Below are 22,339 nucleotides of genomic sequence, written 5' to 3'. Positions count from 1 at the left end.
GGTCCTTTCTCTCTCTCTTCTCCTTCTGGGACCCCTATAATGCGAATGTTGGTGCGTTTAATGTTGTCCCAGAGGTCTCTTAGGCTGTCTTCATTTCTTTTCATTCTTTTTTCTTTATTCTGTTCCACAACAGTGAATTCCACCATTCTGCCTTCCAGTTCACTTATCCATTCTTCTGCCTCTGTTATTCTGCTATTGATTCCTTCTAGTGTAGTTTTCATTTCCGTTATTGTATTGTTCATCTCTGTTTGTTTGTTCTTTAATTCTTCTAGGTCTTTGTTAAACATTTCTTGCATCTTCTCAATCTTTGCCTCCATTCTTTTTCCGAGGTCCTGGATCATCTTCACTATCATTATTCTGAATTCTTTTTCTGGAAGGTTGCCTATCTCCACTTCATTTGGTTGTGAGTCTGGGGTTTTATGTTGTTCCTCATTTGGTACATAGTCCTCTGCCTTTTCATCTTGTCTGTCTTTCTGTGAATGTGGTTTTTGTTGCACAGGCTGCAGGGTTGTAGTTCTTCTTGCTTCTGCTCTCTGCCCTCTGGTGGATGAGGCTATCTAAGAGGCTTGTGCAAGTTTCCTGATGGGAGGGACTGGTGGTGGGTAGAGCTGGGTGTTGCTCTGGTGGGCAGAGCTCAGTAAAACTTTAATCCCCTTTTTTGCTGTTGCGGGGGGGCTGGGTTCCCTCCCTGTTGGTTGTTTGGCTTGAGATGACCCAACACTGGAGACTACCCGGGCTCTTTGGTGTGGCTAATGGTGGACTCTGGGAGGGCTCATGCCATGGAGTACTTCTCAGAACTTCTGCTGCCCGTGTCCTTGTCCTCATGGTGAGCCACAGCCACCACCCACCTCTGCAGGAGACCCTCCAACACTAGCAGGTAGGTCTGGTTTCGTCTCCTGTGGGGTCACTGCTCCTTCCCCTGGGTCCCGATGCACACACTACTTTGTGTGTTCCCTCCAAGAATCGAGTCTCTGTTTCCCCCAGTCCTGTAGAAGTCCTGCAATCAAATCCTGCTAGACTTCAAAGTCTGATTCTCTAGGAATTCCTTCTCCCATTGCCAGACCCCCAGGTTGGGAAGCCTGACGTGGGGCTCAGAACCTTCACCCCAGTAGGTGGACTTTTGTGGTATAATTGTTCTCCAGTTCGTGAGTCACCCACCCAGCGGTTATGGGATTTGATTCTATTGTGATTGCGCCCCTCCTACCATGTCACTGTGGCTTCTCCTTTGTCTTTGATGTGGGGTGTCTTTTTTGGTGAGTTCCAGTGTCTTCCTGTCAATGACTGTTCAGCAGTTAGTTGTGATTCTGGTGCTCTTGCAAGAGGGAGTGAGAGCACCTCCTTCTTCTCCGCCATCTTGAGCCAATCTCCTCCATTTCAGTTTTTGAAGGAATAAATATTGTATAGCTGTTAACCAAAGATAAGACACTAATTGACCTGACTAGTCATCTTTCATTTAGTTAGTTAGCCACATTTATTGGGCATAAAAATGTGCTTAGCACCTTGGGAAATTAAGAAAGGAAGATGAAGGTCTTATCCTGGAGTATAAGTGAATGGAGTTGTCTCTGGGCTTCTGTTACAGACTGTGGCCTGTCTTGGGCTCCTGGATCATAAGTTACTTGGGAAGACTGTCTCCCATGTCCACCAGCACTTACCCTATGCTCTATAGAATGCCACTTTCCCCAGGGAAGTCAAGCTATCCATTCTTTCTTCATTGTGTGGTAGTAGCAGATATGTTTCTCCCCATTTTGCTGATAGCAAAAGTGAAGCTAATTAAATTGTAAAGGTCACTTCAGATAAATTCATCTGACTCTGAAATTTTAACATTTCACTGCAGGAAGGAAAAGGGTTATAAATGTCAGGTGCAAGGTGTGTCCCATATTAGGTTCTCTCTTGTCATAAGCTGTGCTTCCTGGGATAGTGTTGAGAACGTGCAGGGTGGTGTTTCTGTGCAGGTAGGAAAAAGAGAAATGTTAAAGAAATTGGTGAGACCGCACATCTCTCCTGCAACAAAAGAGAGTCCCCTGACTTATCAAAGTATGTTCTAAAAAGTCATGTATGTGCTATCTTGAAGGCTGTAATAAAAGAAAAAAAATCAGTCCCTTCAGACAATGGACATATTTGGTGGTAATTTTATAACTGAGAAAACAAACATAAACATTTAAGGAATAATAAGCTCTCCCAGTGGAAATCTCTTCCCCTTCCCAACATGGCACGTAATTGCCTGTAGGCTTTTCGAGTCAAAGAATCCACCCGCATCTCTTACCCAGTGAATCTTCAGGAAGATTTTCAGTACTTCTGCTAATTTATGTCTGTGTGATTCAGGTCTTTATTGGAAAATTGTGCAAAATCAGGATCAATACCCAGGGACTCTGGAAAGCTAGCTAGTATACAACTCAGAGACTCCTCTGGCAGATGAATGTGCAATTTGAAGGGAATGCACATCCCTGTGTCAATTAGGTTTTTAGGTTCATGAAAACAATGAAATCAGCCAGGTATTTAGCAAGGGGGAATATGAGACAATAAAATCTCTCATAATGAATTTAGTGCAATTCATTTGGAAAGCAAAGGGTAGAGGCCAAGAGAAAGAGTGAATGGTTGTAAAGCTCAGATCACTCCAAGAAATGATAAATGGACTTATTGACTATGTTTCAGAACAGTACCTAGAATAGTTCCTTCCAATTGAACCATAACCAACTTCTTCAAAAATAATTGGCAGGAGTATTTAGATGTAAAAGAAAAAAAACCTCTCACATATATATTTACATTCATTTTTTTCAGGACATCGTTTTGTCTCTTCACTTATTTCTGGCTTATCTTGTTCTCTGAGAAAGGCTGTGTTTATCTCCAACTGGAAGAGAGGGTGAGGGAGGACTTGGAAAATGTTTTTTCGTTCCTTACACTTGAAACTGCTCTGCCTCTGAGACACTTGCAGGATAGAAGAAAAGTCCTTTTTATAGACTCGTAGACTAGACACTGCCTCACCTGCCTCTGACAGGTTCCCTTTTAACCTCAGCCAATCGCTTCCCACCACCCTACTTGCACTGGCAGTAGGTCCTAAAGTGTTGCTTTGGCCTGACCCTTATAGTAGAGTCCGTTTTGTTGAGTGGCTATAAAGTGGAAGTGGAGTAATGTTGGAAGGGCCCCCAGGGAAAGTTGAGATTTCTATAAGAGGTTTGCTCTGGAGCCCTAACTCTTGCTTTCTGTTGTTTCCAGTTTCTCTTTGCAGCACAAAAGCAGTTTTGAGTTTAGAGAGTCTTGAGGTATTTTTACTTCTAAGAGTTATATTAGTACAGGTTACCAGGTTAGAGGCTTAAGGTCACCATTTTAGCACCACGAATGGATAGAGTCAGAGTATGTGACCACCTGTGCTTCCAGGCAGATCCAAACAGAAGTTGGGGAGGTGCTATCAGGTTGACCAGCCATGGTGGTAAACAGTGTAGATGGGGCTGGTACACATTCTCTTGAGCCCAAAAGGCTGAGCAGAGGCTGATAAAATGTCCTTTCCTTTATGGAAGGGAATACTAAGACTAGAGGTGGGCCAGAGAATTGCAAACAGTATGCAGGGAATTGCAATGCTAAAAATAGGCCAAGTTCCCTATGCTGTGTACGAAGGCAGCACATCCAGTATTGATGTAGCTGCTTTGTGCTTTGTGTCACCCCATCGCCATCTTGAAAAGCGCTGTTTGGGAGCTAGTGAAATCTGGCTAAATTTAAGCAATAGGTATCAGAGGTTTTGCCCCAGTGGTGTGCTTGAGCTAACTTGCATGTGCTTCTTGGGGAGAGTCAGTTTTGTGTGTGTCTTCCAACTCTGTGTTTGGTCATAAGCTGGTAGCATGAAATGGGCCTTGGAGGGAGTACTGACACCATGGAAACTGGCAAAGTCTACAAATCAGTGCTAGCTGTCCAACATGTAACAGTGCACCACTGTCTTGAGCCCTTCCATTTGGAATGAATGGACTAGTTTGGACTGAGGAATTCACTTTTGCCTGAGTAGAACTGCCTTTTGTCTCAGAATCCTTGCCACTAACCTCTACTTCTAATGCTACTCCTGTTCTGCTTGCCTCTGGTCAAAACTCTCTCTGCCCTCTTGATTCCTCTAGCACTTTCTTTCTGCAACACTCTTTGGACACTTTCACCCTTGACCCTCTTTGAGTTTGTTGTTGTTGCTGTTTTACTGTGTTCCCTGTTTCTTCACCTAGAATATGAGGGTGGGGAGAGCGGTACTGTTTAGGGGCACCAGCAATGGTGGCAACAGCACAGACAGGAATGGTTCAGCAGGGAGCTTATGGAGAGAGGAAGGTGACTTGAAAGGCATATTAAAATAATTTAAAGTCTGGGGGTAACACCCATTCAATATAAATGACATGAGGGGAGGATTTTGCGGGTCTCATTCTGAGGATATTCCTTCCTTCTGAGGCTCAGTTAATGATTTTTTTTAGTCATCACTATTGGTTCCCAGTCAAAACTATTCAAAGAGTAGCCTTCTCTATGGATAGGAGAGGAGACTGTGCAAGAAGTAAATGGGAGCAGGAAGCTATCACTACGCACTTCTGCACGTGCCAGGAGGGCCTTCAGGAGAGTTCTGGAATGGAAAGGAGGAGGGAGGAGTAGCCAACTCTTGACAGCTCCTGCTGTTTACCTGCCATGGGTCTGTTAGCAGGAGGCTTTCCCCTTAGCTTCTTATACGCCCCTCTCCTCTCTGTCCCACTCCTGCAGGCATTGGGGGCCTTTTCTCCCTGGTCCCCAGAGTCCTGGTCGTTTCTAGGTCCCCATTGTCTGTTTCCAGATTTTACGGTCTTCTTTCCCAGGAGGCCTTCCACTGAAGAGATCCCAGATAAGGGTGACCCTTCAGAGAGGATCATACATCTAGCTTACAGAAGCAATTTCAGAGTGGGCCCTGGGCCCTTGAACCCCGATGGGGGAGGTCCAGGCAAGTACGAGATGGGCAGCAGGCCCTTTGAGTTACACTAACAGACTGTGTCAGAGTCTGGCTTTTCTGGTGAATGTGGGCCGTTGGGGAGGTGGGTTTTCTCAAAGACTGTGTGAGCATGACTGTGTAGGTGGGTGTGGGGTGGAGGAGATGTTTGGGAGAGGCGAGGGGAATATGGGTTCAGTGGCCACCCTGGGATGGCCCGTCTTTGCTCACTACAAGCACTAGAAGAGTTTGCTGCCTTTGTTCTGCTTCCTGGTCATACTGCCTGGATTAACCAGGGATGCACTAATTCCACTGACATGTCAGACTCTGAAGACAAGCAGATGAGGGAGGGCAAGAGTAATAATAAAAAGGTGAGGATAAAGGAGCAGGTTTATTTTAAACACATTTTTCTTTTGTCTGCCTGGAACATATATCCTTGTCCTACACATGTGGTATTGGGAATTTTCAAGCACAGCACTGTCTGCTGTGCAATGTAAATGCCTTTCTACATCACCATGTCGAACATGTCAGTAAATTACATCGCTCACCAATGCTCTTCTGTGAGTGGAATTGTGCTTTGAAAATACTCAGAAGAGGATGAGAAGGATAGTTGACATGTGGGTTATAAACAAAGACATTTTCATTTTTTATTAATATCAAATCAGCTTTCCCCACCTCCGTTAAGCAGACGCTGAACAAATAGTAAAAGCATATTGGTGGAAGGGGTGCTGAATTCTTAGCCTATTCAGGGGACCCACATGTTTTGAATTGACCTTGTCAGTTAAAGAAGGAAGGAATGAATGAATGGTGCCTTGGAATAAATATCACTAGTGTCAGCTATTCTAGCACCAGACCTAGAAGAGAAAAATCCCTGGGCTTTGAGTTAAAGAGGTAAAATTGTGTGTGTGTGTGTGTGTGTGTGTGTGTGTGTGTGTGTGTGTGTGTGTATGTAGGGGTAATAGACCTAAATAGTGGCTCCTCTCTTTAAAAAAAACCTTGGAAACTCTGCTTAATTTTGATGTAGTTTGGTTCTTTACATCTGCCTGGGCTCATAATACCAACATACTTTTAAGTGCCATGAAATCAAGATTTGGAGGAGCCTAATTCTCCACAAACACAGATTCTCTACTCGTATTTTCCCTTTTGTCTTTAGGTGAGAGCAAATGCTATTTCAGGGGATCACAGTCCTAGGAAAACGATTAAGGCTTTTTGGCTCTTTATCCAGGCCTCTGGCTTTTAAACACTGTTAAAGCATGTCCGGAAGCGTAGGGTATGATCAACACAGGAGTTTTTGACATCAGGACTTCCAATCCTGTTCCTGCATGCTCCCCATAATTGGACAGCAAACAATGCTCCTTTTCTTCCTTTTGACCGTCTGTATTGCTGTGGAAATCTGTGCAAAATTAGGACGATTGCTGCGATTGTACACTTGAAATTCCCGAACTCAGCAGTGATGAGGAAAGGGTGGCAAGCTCGTTGTGGTTTTTATGAAATCAAGTAAAACCTGAGAGAGACAGTGGCTGGCTTTAGTGGTTGGTATCAATACCAGGTACAATACAGTTAAATTTTTGAGAAAACAATTTCTCCCATATTGACACATTCAAAGTATCTGTTTTATCTGCATTTGTTGGAAAGGGGTACATCAGTGCCCTTTGGGCTTCATCACTTGTGGTGTTGTCACCAGGCAGCCCACTTCTATGAGAAGAGGGTACAGGCAAAAGACGCTAACTGTAGTTTGAATGGCTGCCTCTCCCTGCCCTAAACGTAAAGCTCTGTCCACAATCAGATATGACATTTGCGGGGCTCATTGCAAAATGAAAATACAGGATCCCTTGTTAAAATTTTTATTAACAATTTCAAGGCAGTGACAGCAAAGCAGTAAATCCAGCATGGGACCCTTCTAAGCAAGGGGCGCTGTGTGACTCACAGGTCACAGGCCCGCGAAGCCAGATCTCGCTCTGATCTTCCTAAATAAGAAGATGAGATATGAAGGAAGTACCCGATTTTTTGATGATGGCCATTCTGACCGGTGTGAGATGATATCTCATTGTAGTTTTGATTTGCATTTCTCTAATGATTAATGATGTTGAGCATTCTTTCATGTGTAGAAACAATAAATGCTGGAGAGAGGACACGGAAGCAACCTAAGTGTCCATCAACAGATGAATGGATAAAGAAGATGTGGCACATATATACAATGGAATATTACTCAGCCATAAAAAGAAACGAAATTGGGTTATTTGTAGTGAGGTGGATGGACCTGGAGTCTGTCATACAGAGTGAAGTAAGTCAGAAAGAGTAAAACAAATACCGTATGCTAACACATATATATGGAATCTAAGAAAAAAAAAAGGTTATGAAGAACCTAGGGGAAAGACGGGAATAAAGACACGGACCTACTAGAGCATGGACTTGAGGATACGGGGAGGGGGAAGGGTAAGCTGTGATGAAGTGAGAGAGTAGCATGGACATATATACGCTACCAAACGTAGAGTGGATAGCTAGTGGGAAGCAGCCGCATAGCACAGGGAGATCAGCTCGGTACTTTGTGACCACCTAGAGGGGTGGGATAGGGAGGGTGGGAGGGAGGGAGACGTGCGCGTCCGGAGCCTGTGCTCCGCAACGGGAGAGGCCACAACAGAGGGAGGCCCGCATACCACAAAAAAAAAAAAAAAAAAAAAAAAAAGAAGGAAGTACCTGAATCCTCCGGGGCACAATTTACAGTGTGTGCCGTCTGCGGAAGAACACAAGGGTGAGCTGATGTTTCACCGAGGGGCCAGGGATCCGTCCTTCCTGCCCTTGGTGAACAGGAGACAGAGAAGCCTGGAGTGAGTGACTGGGGTGACTTTAAAGTCCCTTCTCATCTTGAGGGTCTGTAACTTTGAAGCCCTTATCCTGAGGGGACTCTAATTTGAAGATGCTGTACTTTTCTTCATTACTCTTCACAAAGAGTAATCTTGCAGCTGTACCACTTATCAACAGTGATGACCCGGGGCTGGTGCTCTGTCATCTCTGAGCTGCGGTTTCCTTGTTTGTATAACAGAGATACACTTACCTCACGGAGTGGTTGTGAGGGTTGAATTCCACGATGGGTGGGGAGTGCTCAGTAAGGTTCCAGGCACATGGTCAACTCTCAGTAACGGCGATGATGATCACGGTGATTCGGGTAAGCCTTGCTTTTGGCAAAGTGTGTGTGAGAGAGAAAGCCCCCTCTGTGTACTGCCCACTACGCACTTAGGCCCCGGGTGACAACTTGGTTGAAGGGTTACGCTATCCCAGCGGGCTTCTTCTGACTCCTTTTTTCCCAGCTTCCTTCAGCTTAACTTCTTTCAAATGTAGACTCTTTTGAATATGATGAAAGTCCACGCGCTAACAAAAGCGCTGCTGGCAGCAAGGTCACCCAAGGAGAGGCAGTCTTGTCCTCTGGGCGTGCAGCACAACGTGCATTTATTCAGAAACTCTGAAAGCTGGCCCGCTGTGCTGAGCCCCAGTGGCTGTTGCCTCTCGCAGCCTCTTTCCAAGAGGCTCTTCCTCTCTGGACTCAGCTTGGAGGGGTCGTCAAAGTCCATTTGCTGGTGGTGTTGGTGGTGTTAGACCCCTTCGCAGATCCTGCAGGTGGTCTCAGAAGTGGGGAGGCACTAGCTCGCTCTTTCTAGGGGAGCGTGGGGCACTTGTCCGTGTTACTCCCTCCTTTTCCCCACAGGATCGGGTGGGCATGCACAGGCTGGCCTGAGTCAAGGTCAGTGCAGCATTTTAGGACAGTGAGCCTGCTCTGTCTGAAACCTTGCCCATATCCACACTTGTTCCCTCGGACTGACAGAACCTCTTAGATCTGGCAGGCCTCCTCCTGCTGCACCCCTTGAACTTCCACTGCACGTGAAAGCCTAACTCAACCCCTACCCTGGTGCTCTTTGCAGGATCTGACTTCTCTGCCACCAAAGTGTTCAGGATGCAGTCCTCCTCTCCGGGGTAGAGTGTTTTATTTCAGCAAATGGAGAGTGTTTTTCATGATCTGCACCTTTGCTTTAGTCTTGGAGCAGGTGGCTGAGTATAGCCTTCTGGGTTCCCAGCATTGTGTAGGGCTGCTGTTATTTATTCTTGGAAGGTGGAAATGATTATCTCATTGTTTTGGCCGATGAAGAAACTGAGGCTGTTTCAGGATGGTGCCCAATTGCACGTAGCTGGTACGTGGCAGCACCAGCATTTATATCCAATTCTGATTCATGTTTCTCTCAGCAACTGTTTGCTGCCTCACCAGACTAGCATCCTCAGATGGGAACACTCATCCTAATACGTGGGCCTCAGCTGCGAGGCAGACACACGTTCTGCACACACAGGCAGGGAGGAGCAGGGCAGGGCAGGGCTTGATGGGGTGTCTGCTCTAGTAACATGGGCAGCATCTGGAGGACACAGAATCCCCGGGGGGCTGCCCACTGCGCCTGGCTCTCCTTAGAAGACAGAGTGAACATGGGGCCCAGAGAACCTTGGATACTGCCTAAATGTGTAGTTTCCCCCATGATTAGCTATAAGGAGAGGAGCAACTAAAAGTAAATATCAGGATAGTAATACCCAGCTTCATGGCAGAAAGACTTCCATAGGATCCTATAGCACATGGACTCAGGGAAGGTATAAAACCCAGCTCTTTAAAGACCTGAACTCAGGCATATATCTAGAGAAAACTCTAATTCGAAAAGATGCATGCACCCCAGTGTTCATTGCAGCACTATTTACAATAGTCAAGACATGGAAACAACCTAAATATCCATCTACAGATGAATGGGTAAAGCAGATGTGGTATCTGTAGACAATGGAATATTACTCAGCCATAAAAAAGAATGAAATAATGCCATTTACAGCAATACAGATGGACTTAGAGATTATCATACTAAGTGAAGTAAGTCAGACAAAGGCAAATATCATGATATCACTTATATGTGGAATCTAAAAAAATGATACAAATGAACTTATTTACAAACCAGAAATAGATGCACAGACATAGAAAACAAATTTATGGTTACTAAAGGGGAAAGGGGGTGAGGAGGGATAAATTAGGAGTTTGGGATTAACAGATACACACTACTATATATAAAATAGATAACCAACAAGGACCTACTACATAGCACAGGGAATTATAGTTAGTATTTTGTAATAACCTATTATAGGAAAAGACTCTGAAAAAGAACATCTATACGTATGTATAACTGAATCACTTTGCTGTATACCTGAAACTAACACAACATTGTAAATCAACTATACTTCAATTTAAAAAAAAAGACCTGGACAAAAGAGTTGACCCAGATACTCCACTGACATCTCTGGCAACATTACCTCTGAGGCATCCTAGTAAATGGGGCTGGGACTGCTTGGTAGAGAGACCTTAGACAACTTGACATGGCAACAGGTAGACATCATGGAAGACCTGGATGTGTCACTGTGAAACAAGGTTCACTGTGCTTTAGAAGAAGCCCTAGACAGACTCCACATACCTGCCACTGATGGTAGTGGTTCTCCTAATATCTCAAAGTGTGGATGGGTTTGACTAGGGACCTGACAGGGTTACTGTAGGTGGAGGTCCCTAGCACTCAGCAGCTCAGGGCTACAAGCAACAGGGCTAAAACTTTCATTTTATCTGTTCTACAGTATCCCAGGGCAGGGCGGGAGCATTAGTGGCACTTAAGGGTGACAGAAACCTATCCCTGACCTCACTGATTACCACTATCTCCCTATTATACACCCTCATATTACAAGGAAACTGGTATCACAGTGTGTTATATTACATTTATTTGTGTAATTCTTTGTGTCATGTATCTTTTAGTCCATATGTTTTTGCTCATCATTGTTCCCAGTGCTTCATACAGTGCCTGCCACATACAGCAAATGTTCAAATAACTATTTCTTCAATGAATTAATTAATGAAAAGAAGTTCTGGAAGTAATTGAAGATAAGAAAGTGCTTCAGAGATAGTTTAGTGCTGCCTTTCTCCTCTCTGCTGATTAAGTACATGACAGATACCATAACTATCAGAGTTCCAGATAAGAATCCAGAAAATGCTATCTTTTACAGTGTCATAGAAATACAGCCTTTGTTCCTTCTCAATGACGGGAAATACACTTATCTTTGAATGAAATGAGGCATTGGGGCAGTAAATATACCCTTTTGCCCTAGTCCTGAATTTATCAGTTACAGTTCCCACATTGAAGACATGAGAGTCATCAGGGAAAAGCCAAAGAAAGGAAAATAGATCGTCAATCTCTGCCTGGGGATCCAAGGTCAAGGTAAATGTCTAGGGGAGGCTAAGAGCAGGAAGGTTTGGAGGTTGTCTGTGTGGTCTGAGGGGATCTGAAAGGTTAGCTTGACCAAAAGGATGCCCTTATTAGCTTAATTGGAGGGTCACAAATTTCTGTCTTTAGGCATTTCTCTTTGGATTTAGATTTAACTATAGAGTTCTATAACTGTGTAACCATTTTCCTGGGTGAGGTGGGCATGAAGCCTTGAGCACCCTGGAAGCATGGAAGCACCAATTATTTTGATAAATTACCACAGTTAATGACTGAGCAGAGGTCTTCCAAGGGCCAGAAGGAAAGCACTAGGTAAAGTTGAAAGGAGATTGGAGTGTGGGAAGTATAGGGCCTGGTGGGGGTTGGGCGGAAAGGTCCTGAGGAGGGTGGTCTCATGGGATATTCCTGTGTGGGCAAAGAAGAACTTGACACAGAAACGTTGCCAGGGTCCCAGCAAATACCTGGGTACGCTCCAAGTGGATATTTTGAGGGGGAGTTTAGTAAAGAGACTGTTACAGATGTGTGATCAGGGTTTGAGAAACCAGGGGTGGTGTAGCACCTTGGGCAAGCACTATCAGGGAGCGAGCTGCTCCATCCCCGGCCTGATGGAGCAAGGGAGGAGACCAGTTATTGGAACCTGGAGGGAACAGCCATAGGAGGGGCACTTATAAAATGTGGTGGTTTAAAGATAGATAAAATTCTCTGATACCCTTTCATCAAGAGTGGGGTCTATGTTCTTTCCCCTTGAATCAGAGGGGCCTCTGCAACTGCTTTGACCAATAGAACATGGCAGAAGTGATGTTGTATCTGTTTACAGACCCAGGTCTTAAGAGACTGGAAACTTCCATTTCCTTTCCTTTGGACATTTGCTCTGGGAACGTGGACACCTTGCTGGGAGGAAGTCTAACGGCCCCAAGTAGAGGCCCACCTAGAGAACTGAGGCCTCTGCTAACAGTCCTGAGTAAGCTTGCCCAGACCACAACCTACACCAACTTGCTAGCCATCTTGGAAGTGGATTCTCCAACCCTAGTCAAGCTGCCCCAGCTTATGCCACGTGGAGCAGAGATGAGTTGCCCCACTAAGCCCTGTCCAAATTATAGCTTCATCAGTAAAATAAAAGTTTGCAGTTGTTTTAAGCTATTAAGTGTTGGGGGTAGTTTATAACCACCAGTGGTTACTAGAATATATGAGTTGTGGCCTCAGTGGCAGGACACAGATAATCCATGGTAGCCTCGCAGGAAGAGAGCCAGGGGGCAACCCTCTTGGCTTCTCTCACCTCCTGCCTACTTATTTACTGCCAGTGACCTCCATCGAACGGACCCAACGAAAGCCAGAGGATAAGGAACCCATTGATGTGTCCTTGTAGGCCAGCCCCCCGGCACACACACAGAGCAGGTTGGAGAAGTGTGAAGGGAGCTCTGGAGTGACAGATGGGAGACAGCCAGCACAGGCACCAGGCGATTTAAAGTTGGTGTCATGGTGTCGATCCCATTTGATACAACTCAACCACTCAACCTAGCAGAACGTGAACCTTAAAAGACAAAGGCCAGAATCTCTTTTGGAAGGTAGCCAGCTATGTGATCAATAAGCCAGAAAGGAGAAAAATCTGCCTGAGATATTTCTTAATCAAACAGCTATAAGTTTGATTTAATCAACATTTAATCCACATTAATTCAAATGGAAAATGCAGTAACACCCTGTGGATGCTGGCCCCTCAGAGCAGCGCTGGGGTTGAGCCAGCCTTCCCAATTTCCTGAGTGGCCATCCAGGGGGAGCCCTGGGGAGCCTGATACCCAGCGAAGGAACTGGCTCCCATAAAATAAACATTTGTGCTTCCAAGGAAATAGGAATAATCTGGCTAAGGAGAGAAGGACACCTTCCCAGGTCTGAAGCCCCACATAGACAAACCCAGGCGATGGGGGCAGAATCAAGACTCAGGTTACTTTGCTAGTCAGCAGTGGCAATGAAGCCAGTGGCTCCTGGAGGGGGAATCCCTGGAGCAGTGTGCGGAGAGCCAGGTGCCCCTTCACATCTGCCTCTGGGAGGGCAGGAGGGCCTCTCCCTGGGCTCTGGGGTGAGCCGCAAAGCCAGAGTGGCGCTTGCCAACATCCAGCAGGAATTTTGCAAAACCTAGTGAGTGGGAGCATTGGAAAACTGCCCTGGGCTTAAAGGGAGGTGGTAGAATGTGATGATTAGAACTGGGATACAGGAGTCTAGCTACCTGGATTCAAATTCTGGCTCTGCCTCTTGCTAGCTGTGTAACCTTCTTTAGCTCCTCTTTGATTCTGTTTTCTCATCAGTAAAATGGGGGTGCTAGTACATACTATGTGCAGCTTTTATGAAGGCTCAGTGAGCTCTTAGCACATACTGGAGGAAACCACAGGGTAAAGTGGTTTAAGAGCACCAGCTCTGAAGCCAGATGGCCAGGGTTGGATCCTGACTCCACCACTGGCAATACACATGATGCAGATTATTTAATTTCTCAGTCTCAGTGTCCTCCTTTATGGGGGATTAGCTGTACCTCCTTCATTTGGTTGTCACGAGGACTAATGAGGTAACCTGTATGAAGGGTTTAGAGTGGGCGGCAGCTCTCCTTTAGCTGCAATGTGCATGATACCTGCTCCATCCTGCGTGTTTGGCACGTAGTGACCTCTCGCAATAGTATTTTCATTCTGCTGGAAGCACAGGTTAGAGGGAGAAACCCACACGCTCAGTTCAGATTCAACAGGAGTTCCCCGGACTGCCCTGCCTCCGGGGTGATGGCTCTGAGTGTAGTTGAATGGTCTGTTCCCACAGGTGTGGTCACACTGGGTTTTGTTTTGTTCTGTTTGTTTTTCTTGCTCTGCTCCAGTCACATCTTAGCTTCTGGGCTGCCCACCAAGGACATCTTCCCACCGCCCCGTGGTGCTCTCAGACCCAGCCGGGCAGAACGGGGCTGCTGCCACCACCAGTTTGGGGTGACTGATGGCTCATCGGGAGCTGGACTTCCCTTGTGCCCTGGGGCCTGGTTTTGAAAGAAAACAAATGAAAAACGGTGGCAATAAAGAAGGCTGCTCCTGGTAGACAACACCTCTTTGTTTCCAGGTAAATGATAGGGTTTGGGCCTAAGATTGCAGAATCTGGAATCTGAGCCACCTGGTTCTCTTTCCAGCTTCTGGAACCCACTTGTGACACAGCACTTCCCTGTGCCTCAAAGTGTACCCTTCCTTAAGATCTTGCTCTTCAGAGTTCTCGTCACGGTTTGCTGGTTGAGAGTGGTTTGCTCTGATAGAGTGCGGGGTGGAGGTGACTGAGACCACAGGGGCTGCAGGTAAACATCAAAGCATCATAACCAGGCAGGTGAGAAAACTCCAGGCTTGGCCTGCGCTGGCAGGCTGGGTGACGTCACATTTGTCCTTAACCTCCTGGGACCTCTTTTTGCAAAATGAAGGCAACCTGAGCTGACTTTGGGGACTCTCCTGAGACTAATAAAATCCTTGGAGAACGAGCTAAGGAAAATCATGTGCGGGCATTTATCGTGTTGACAGAACAGTTATGCTCATCAGATCCCCTGATTTGTGGGCCTGGGGCGTCATCCTCAGGTGGAGAGTTTTCCTTCCTGCCTCTCTTCCTCCACGCTCTCTCCCATCCCTGCCCTTCCCCACAGACCAGGACGATTCTCAGGAATGGCTGCCCCTAGGACCAGTGGAGGAGCAGGAACTCTGGGAAGAATGCTGTCCAAGCCTGGCCTGCTCCAGGAATGCAGTGGCTTCTCCTTCAGGGGTGAGTCCTCTGAGAGCCCAAGGAAGTGCTGCCCTCATCGTCTTCACCCAGGCTGATCTGGAAAAACTGCCCCCACAAGGAGGCCCTGTGTCTTAGCTCTGCCCTTTCTATAAGGTGCCAGTCCTTCTGAGAGGGCAGAGCCACGGTTCCAGCCATGTGTCGTGTGATGAAAGAGGTGGTACAAAGTACAGCGAATGAACTCACAATGTCCACCAGCCAGCCACAGAGCCTGACTGCCAAATAAAGCCTTCCCAGTTCAACTATAATTTTTGCAGGTAAAATTTTCGGTCAGCCACCAGAGGGTGCCCACAGAGCTCTCTGAAAATGACCCAAACCTGCAGAATTAGAAAAAGAAAATTTCCAGTGCATATAAGCCCAAGACAAACTACAGCTCCCTCACACATGAATGGGACCGATGCACAGGCCAGCTAAGGAGCTGCGAGTTTGCAGGGAAAGAAGGGCCAGAGTAGGAATGACAGAAATTACCTGAATTTTAGCTAAACAAGTTGCATCTTGATTTTAAGTTGGCAATTGCAATAGCACTTTGAGGATTGGCCCAGGGTGCATTTTCATTCCCTGGCAAAACTCCCTTCCCCACCCTTTCTTTCCCCAGCCGTGTGTACAAAGGAAATGCAAATACATGTAAATATTAGCCAAAGCCACAGGCTTCTTGGAAGGTAAGGCTGCTGCTGCTATTTTTTAAAAAATCCTATAATGCAAGTGAAAAGACAGAGATTTTCTGAGCTGCTGCTCCTGCACGAGGGTGAGGCCTCAGGAAGAAGAAATGGAGAAGCCATTTCTCTGACGAGCTGGCCTAGTGTGGAGCGGGCCCGGAATGAAAGGAACAGAGGGACGGCTCCCTCCCTGTCCCCAGCAGGGCTGAGAAGCAGGCTGTGTCTGGCCTCCCTGTCTCTCCAGGGCCTGGCACATTGACTGACACACAGTGGGTGCCTGTTAATGTTTGCTGAATGAGTGAGTGAATGGGAAGTGAGCTAGGGTGGGTGGGACACTGCCTGTGAGCTTTCACCAGGGTGAGGGGAGAATTGGGAAAGGGGTGGGTGTTGGTGGAAGGGTAATTTTCCAGGGAGAAGAGATCCCATGTTCAATGTTGGTTGCCTCTGGCTAGACCATTTCTGTGGATGTACAAGACTCCAGATGAGGTGCTTTGGCTTTGTCTTAATGCTGGTCAAACTGCCCAGTGGCCCCATTTGTTCATAAGGTCCACTCATTCACAGTTATTGGGTACCTGATGGGGACCCTGGCAGTTATTCCCATGCCGGGGACCCCAGCGTCCCTGAGCTTTGGCTTTCTGGAAATCCAGTCGTCATGGAATTGGGTACTGGTTGCGGGGCAATTGGGCCATTCATCTCTCTGGACAGCTGCAGGCATTTTGTGTGTGTGTGTGTGTGTGTGTGTGTGTGTGTGTGTGTGTGTGAATATGAGAGTATGAGTGCCATAATGCCTTGCATGTGTGGGGTCTACCATCTACACAGCCTTTTAAAAAAATTTAATTTATTTTTTATAGGGCAGGTTCTTATTAGTTATCTATTTTATACATATTGGTGTATACATGTCAATCCCAATCTCACAATTCATTCCACCACCTCTACCCCCCTGCCCCCCGCTTTCCCCCTTGGTGTCCATACATTTGTTCTCTACATCTGTCTCTCTTATTTCTGCCTTGCACACCGGTTCATCTGTACCATTTTTCTAGAGTCCACATATGTGTGTTAATATATATTTGTTTTTCTCTTTCTGACTTAACTTCACTCTGTATGACCATCTCTAGGTCCATCCACGACTCTACAAATGACCCAATTTTGTTCCTTTTTATGGCTGAGTAATATACCATTGTATATATGTACCACATCTTCTTTATCCATTTGTCTGTTGATGGGCATTTAGGTTGCTTCCATGACCTGGCTATTGTAAATTGTGCTGCAATGAACATTGGGGTGCATGTGTCATTTTGAATTATGGTTTTCTCTGGGTATATGCCCAGTAGTGGGATTGCTGGGTTTAATGGTAATTCTATTTTTAGTTTTTTAAGGAATCTTCATACTGTTCTCCATAGTGGCTGTATCAATTTACATTCCCACCAAGAGTGCAAGAGGGTTCCCTTTGTTTATAGATTTTCTGATGATGCCCATTCTAACCGGTGTGAGGTAATACCTCATTGTAGTTTTGATTTGCATTTCTCTAATAATTAGTGATGTTGAGCATCTTTTCACGTGCCTCTTGGCCATCTGTATGTCTTCTTTGGAGAAAAGTCTATTTAGGTCTTCCACCCATTTTTTGATTGGGTTGTTTGTTTTTTTGCTATTGAGCTGCATGAGCTGTTTATATATTTTGGAGATTAATCCTTTGTCCGTTGATTCGTTTGCAAATATTTTCTTCCATTCTGAGGGTTGTCTTTTCGTCTTGTTTATAGTTTTCTTTGCGGTGCAAAAGCTTTTAAGTTTCACTGAGTCCCATTTGTTTATTTTTGTTTTTATTTCCGTTACTCTAGGAGGTGGGTCAGAAAAGATCTTGTTGTGATTTATGTCATAGAGTGTTCTTTCTATGTTTTCCTCTAAGAGTTGTATAGTGTCTGGTCTTACATTTAGCTCTTTAATCCATTTTGTCCATACAAATTTTAAGATTTTTTGCTCTAGTTCTGTAAAAAATGCCATTGGTAATTTGATAGGGATTGCATTGAATCTGTAGATGCTTCAGGTAGTATAGTCATTTTCACAATACTGAGTCTTCCAATCCAAGAAATGGTATATCTCTCTCTCTATTTGGATCATCTTTGATTTCTTTCATCAGTGTCTTATAGTTTTCTGAGTATAGGTCTTTTACCTCCTTAGGTAGGTTTATTCCTAGGTATTTTATTTTTTATTGCAATGGTGAATGGGATTGTTTCCTTAACTTCTCTTTCTGATCTTTCATTGTTAGTATATAGGAATGCAAGAGGTTTCTGTGCATTAATTTTGTATCCTGCAACTTTACCAAATTCATCGCTTAGCTCTAGAAGTTTTCTGGTGGCATCTTTAGGATCATCTATGTATAGTATCATGTCATCTGCAGACAGTGACTGCTTTACTTCTTCTTTTCCAATTTGGATTCCTTTTATTCTTTTTCTTCTCTGATTGCCGTGGCTAGGACTGCCAAAACTATGTTGAATAATAGTGTCGAGAGTAGACATCCTTGTCTTGTTCCTGATCTTAGCGGAAATGCTTTCAGTTTTTCACTGTTGAGAATGATGTTTGCTGTGGGTTTGTTGTATATGGCCTTTATTATTTTGAGATAGGTTCCCTCTATGCCCACTTTCTAGAGAGTTTTTATCATAAATGGGTGTTGAATTTTGTCAAAAGCTTTTTCTGACACACGAACCAGGGGCTGCGTGACTCAGCCCGGCTCCCCGCCTGCCTGCCCGAACCCTTGTGACCCCGGCTGGGATCCCGCCTGCCAGCTGGCTGGTCCCCTCACAGGGGTCCTGCTGCTGACCCGTGCCTGCGACCAGGAGGATGCACAGCCATGGGCTGCCTGGCCGGGAGTGTGGCTGCGCTGCTGCTTGGGCTGCCCATGGACTGCACAGAGACCCAAAAGCATTGCTGGTATTTTGAAGGACTCTATCCAACATATTATATGTCTTTGGTCATCCGGTTACAGGGCCTCCCCAGAAGGAAACCACTGTAATTCCGCCCACAGGATGTGTAGCAAACAGATGCCGCCCTTACGAGGAGTGCTGTGGCTCCAGGTGCTGTGTGCAGGCCCGCTCCATACAGAGGCTGTGGTACTTTTGGTTCCTCCTGATGATGGGCCTACTCTTCTGCTGTGGTGCCGGCTTCTTCATCCAGAGGTGCATGTAACCCCCGCCGCTGATCGAGGAGCCGGCATTCAATGTGTCTTACACCAGGCAGCCCCCGAACCCCACTCCAGGAGCCCAGCAGCTGGGGCTGCCGTTTTACACTGATCCTGCTGGGAACCCTGTGGCAATGGCTTTCCAGGTCCAACCCAACTCACCCCAGGGAAGCACAGCCTACCCACCACCCCCTTTCTACTGCAACACGCCACTGCCCCCATATGAACAGGTGGTGAAGGCCAAGTAGCCGGGAGCTGCCTGGCACCTGCCCGTGCAACTGGCCGGGGAGGCCGGGAGAGGCTGTCACTCGCCCTCCCTGTCCCCATCACTGTTCACTTCCAGGAATGGTCTTATGAGCCACTAAAGGCAAATTCCTTTTTGATATCTTCAAAGCAAGCACAGCTTCCTTTCAAGTTTTCCTTGGAGGACGAGTATTTGAATTCACCCCGTGTCTCCTCTGTTGCTTCTGTTTCCAATGTAATCTGTGCTCTGGCTGACTGGAGAGTCCCGAGGGTTGACCCCCTAGGGTGGTATGCCCAGACCCTCATGGGAGAGACCCCGGCGGAAGGTGAGGCAGGGCACGTGCAGGTGAGTACGCGTGAATGCGAGGAGGGGCCCGGGCCACCCGGAAGGCCCCGCACACGGCAGGCGGCCCGTCTGAAACGAGGCCCCACAGGGCCAGCTGTGTGAGCCCCATGCCCGACAGTCTTCCTCTTCAAAAAGCTGTCAGAGAAACAGGCGTTGGCGGCGCAGCCTCTGAGCGCTCTCTTCTCCATCCCCTTCCTGAAGACCAGAGCTGCCCTCTGCACAGCCGGGGCTGGGAGACCCCTGGGTACGGCTTGCACCTCAAGGAGATGGGGATCTGGAACGAGGCCAAATTGATGTCTATAGTTATCTGAAAATCACTAAGGAAAGTTATTTAAATTCTTGGGAAATTGTCCCCTGCCTCAAACCGGACATTGCATTTGATGAGCTCTTGGTCTGACTTGGGGGAAAAAAATGTTCGAGGCCTTTTTAGTGTGTCTTCTGGAAGGTGGTGTGGAGTCCTGTCCTGAGGTCAGACTCAGAGTCCTTCCTGGACGTCAGCCGCTCTCTGGCCTGTGATCACGGCCAGGCACCTCTGCGCCCTCCCCTGAGGTAGCTCTCATGGTGCGTTGTGATGGACACTTTGAAAGCAGAGAGGCACATCCGGCTGGGAAGCCACATTAGCCCCTGGAGAGAGGTGTCCCAGCAGGGTGCAGTCAGTGGCTTAAGCCTGGTTTGGGCAGGCCTGGGCCCTGGCTGATTGATCTCAGCAGGTGTACGCAGGGCTCTGAAGAGGAGGAGCTTGCTAAGAAAAAGACGGGAATGCAAAACCCCAGAACTGCAGAGAGAGCTCTTCAAAAAGGACTGAATAGATTTCACTGAGGAGTTAATCAAAATTAGAATAAAGAAGATCTGGTTGGAAATGCAAACCCTGGCTCAGAAACCTCTCTGGCCCTGGGATCACAGGTAGTCCTGGGGTTGTTAGGGGGCGGAGTCCTGCTCCTCTGCATAGTGAGTAATGCCCATGATCATGATCGTGTATTTAAACCCAGATTGAGACCTGACAGGTCATGTATAGGAAGGGCAAAGACGTGTAGCCAAGACAAGTAGGTCCCTGTATGTGTAGTGGTGGGGGGTCGGGGTAGGGTGCTTATTTTTGAAATGAACTAAGCAGAGCCTCTTAAGAAGTTGTCACTCATTGAACTTGAGCATCAGGGCATCTCACTGGAGTGGATACTGAGGGTTTTCATTCCCTAGCCCTAGTCACCCTGTCCCTGCTCTACTGGGACACGTCTATGGAGTAGGAGTGAGGAATCAGGATGGGGCCATGGTGACTTACCTTTTCTAAGGATGGAAAGTCTGGAAGCCTCCCCGGGAATTCCACGGGATGCTCTTGGAGCCAGATGAACACCATGGAAACAGTGTGAACACAGATGCTGCTGCCGGTGTCTTTGACCACCAAGTGTGACCTCTGAACTCCTGTCCCCAACTTCAGTACCTCCCGCACTCAAGTCCTTGATTCAAATGAGATAACAAAGCGCAACATTTGCTGTTTACAACCCAGGACAACTACATGGGTCCAAAATTTCCTCTTCCTCCAGGTCGTTCGTTTTGCATTTTCAGGTCCAGTTTCTCCCTTTACTGTTGTGATGAGGAAGCACCCGAGAGCTGCCCCTGGAGTTGGATTGGGTGCAGCTGAGTAGGCAACCAAATGTCCATGACGAAATTTTGTTTATCTTTTTGATAGCAAATGATCTTGAGACTGAATGATTTAGGTAGCACTCAACAGTTTTACATTCATGTTTGTGTGAGATAAATTTTGTTTTCCCTTGAACCAGGGTGAGAATCCACTACTGTGGTCACTGACACTGTGTGTGGAAATTCCACACTCAGTGACATTTCCTGCCCACTCTGTTTCCCCCCGTGCTGTCAGTGGACAGTGCCCACCGCTTGGAGCCAGTCCAGCTCCTAGTGTGTGAAGTTCCATAGAGTTCCGTTGAGTGTGTGGCTAGGAGTGAACTGGGAGCAGATTGGTGCATGCTTTTCCTCTTGTAACACTTGGCTCATTTCTCTTTATTGTTCTTTTGATAGGGTCATGTTTCCTATGTATGCAAAATAAAAATAAATTTGGGTGTGGAAAAAAAAAGCTTTTTCTGCATCTATTGAGATGGACATATGGTTTTTATTCCTCAGTTTGTTAATATGGTGTATCACTTTGATTGATTTGCGTATACTGAAGAATCCTTGCATCCCTGGGATAAATCCCACTTGATCATGGTGTATGATCCTTTTAATGTGTTCTTGGATTCGGTTTGCTAGTATTTTGTTGAGGATTTTTGCATCTATATTCTTCAGTGATATTGGTCTGTAATTTTCTTTTTTTGTAGTATCTTTTTCTGGTTATGGTATCTGGGTGATGGTGGCCTTGTAGAATGAGTATGGGAATGTTCCTTCCTCTGCAATTTTTTGGAAGAGTTTGAGAAGGATGGGTGTTAGCTCTTCTTTAAATGTTTGATAGAATTCACCTGTGCAGCCATCTGGTCCTGGACTTTTGTTTGTTGGAAGATTTTTAATCACAGTTTCAATTTCATTACTTGTGATTGGTCTGTTCATATTTTCTATTTCTTCCCGGTTCAGTCTTGGAAGTTATACCTTTCTAAGAATTTGTCCATTTCTTCCATGTTGTCCATTTTATTGACATAGAGTTGCTTGCAGTAGTCTCTGAGGATGGTTTGTATTTCTGCGGTGTCCGTTGTAACTTCTCCTTCTTCGCTTCAAATTTCATTGATTTGAGTCCTCTCCCTCTTTTTCTTGATGAGTCTGGCTAAAGGCTTATCAATTTTGTTTATCTTCTCAAAGAACCAGCTTTTAGTTTTATTGATCTTTGCTATTGTTTTCTTTGTTTCTATTTCATTTATTTCTGCTCTGATCTTTATGATCTCTTTCCTTCTACGAACTTTGGGTTTTGTTTGTTCTTCTTTCTCTAGTTCCTTTAGGTGTAAGGTTAGATTG

The 22,339-nt window shown here is 46.1% G+C and overlaps 1 pseudogene; it reads left to right on the top strand.

Moving 5' to 3' along the window:
* Positions 1 to 18,474: 18,474 nt before the first annotated feature.
* On the top strand, positions 18,475 to 19,049 carry LOC102988004 (vesicular, overexpressed in cancer, prosurvival protein 1-like; annotated as a pseudogene).
* Positions 19,050 to 22,339: the final 3,290 nt, after the last annotated feature.

The sequence above is a fragment of the Physeter macrocephalus genome, chromosome 11, assembly GCF_002837175.3.
Source record: "Physeter macrocephalus isolate SW-GA chromosome 11, ASM283717v5, whole genome shotgun sequence".
NCBI classification, from domain to species: Eukaryota; Metazoa; Chordata; class Mammalia; order Artiodactyla; family Physeteridae; genus Physeter; species Physeter macrocephalus.
This window is presented reverse-complemented; position numbering and strand designations above follow the sequence as displayed.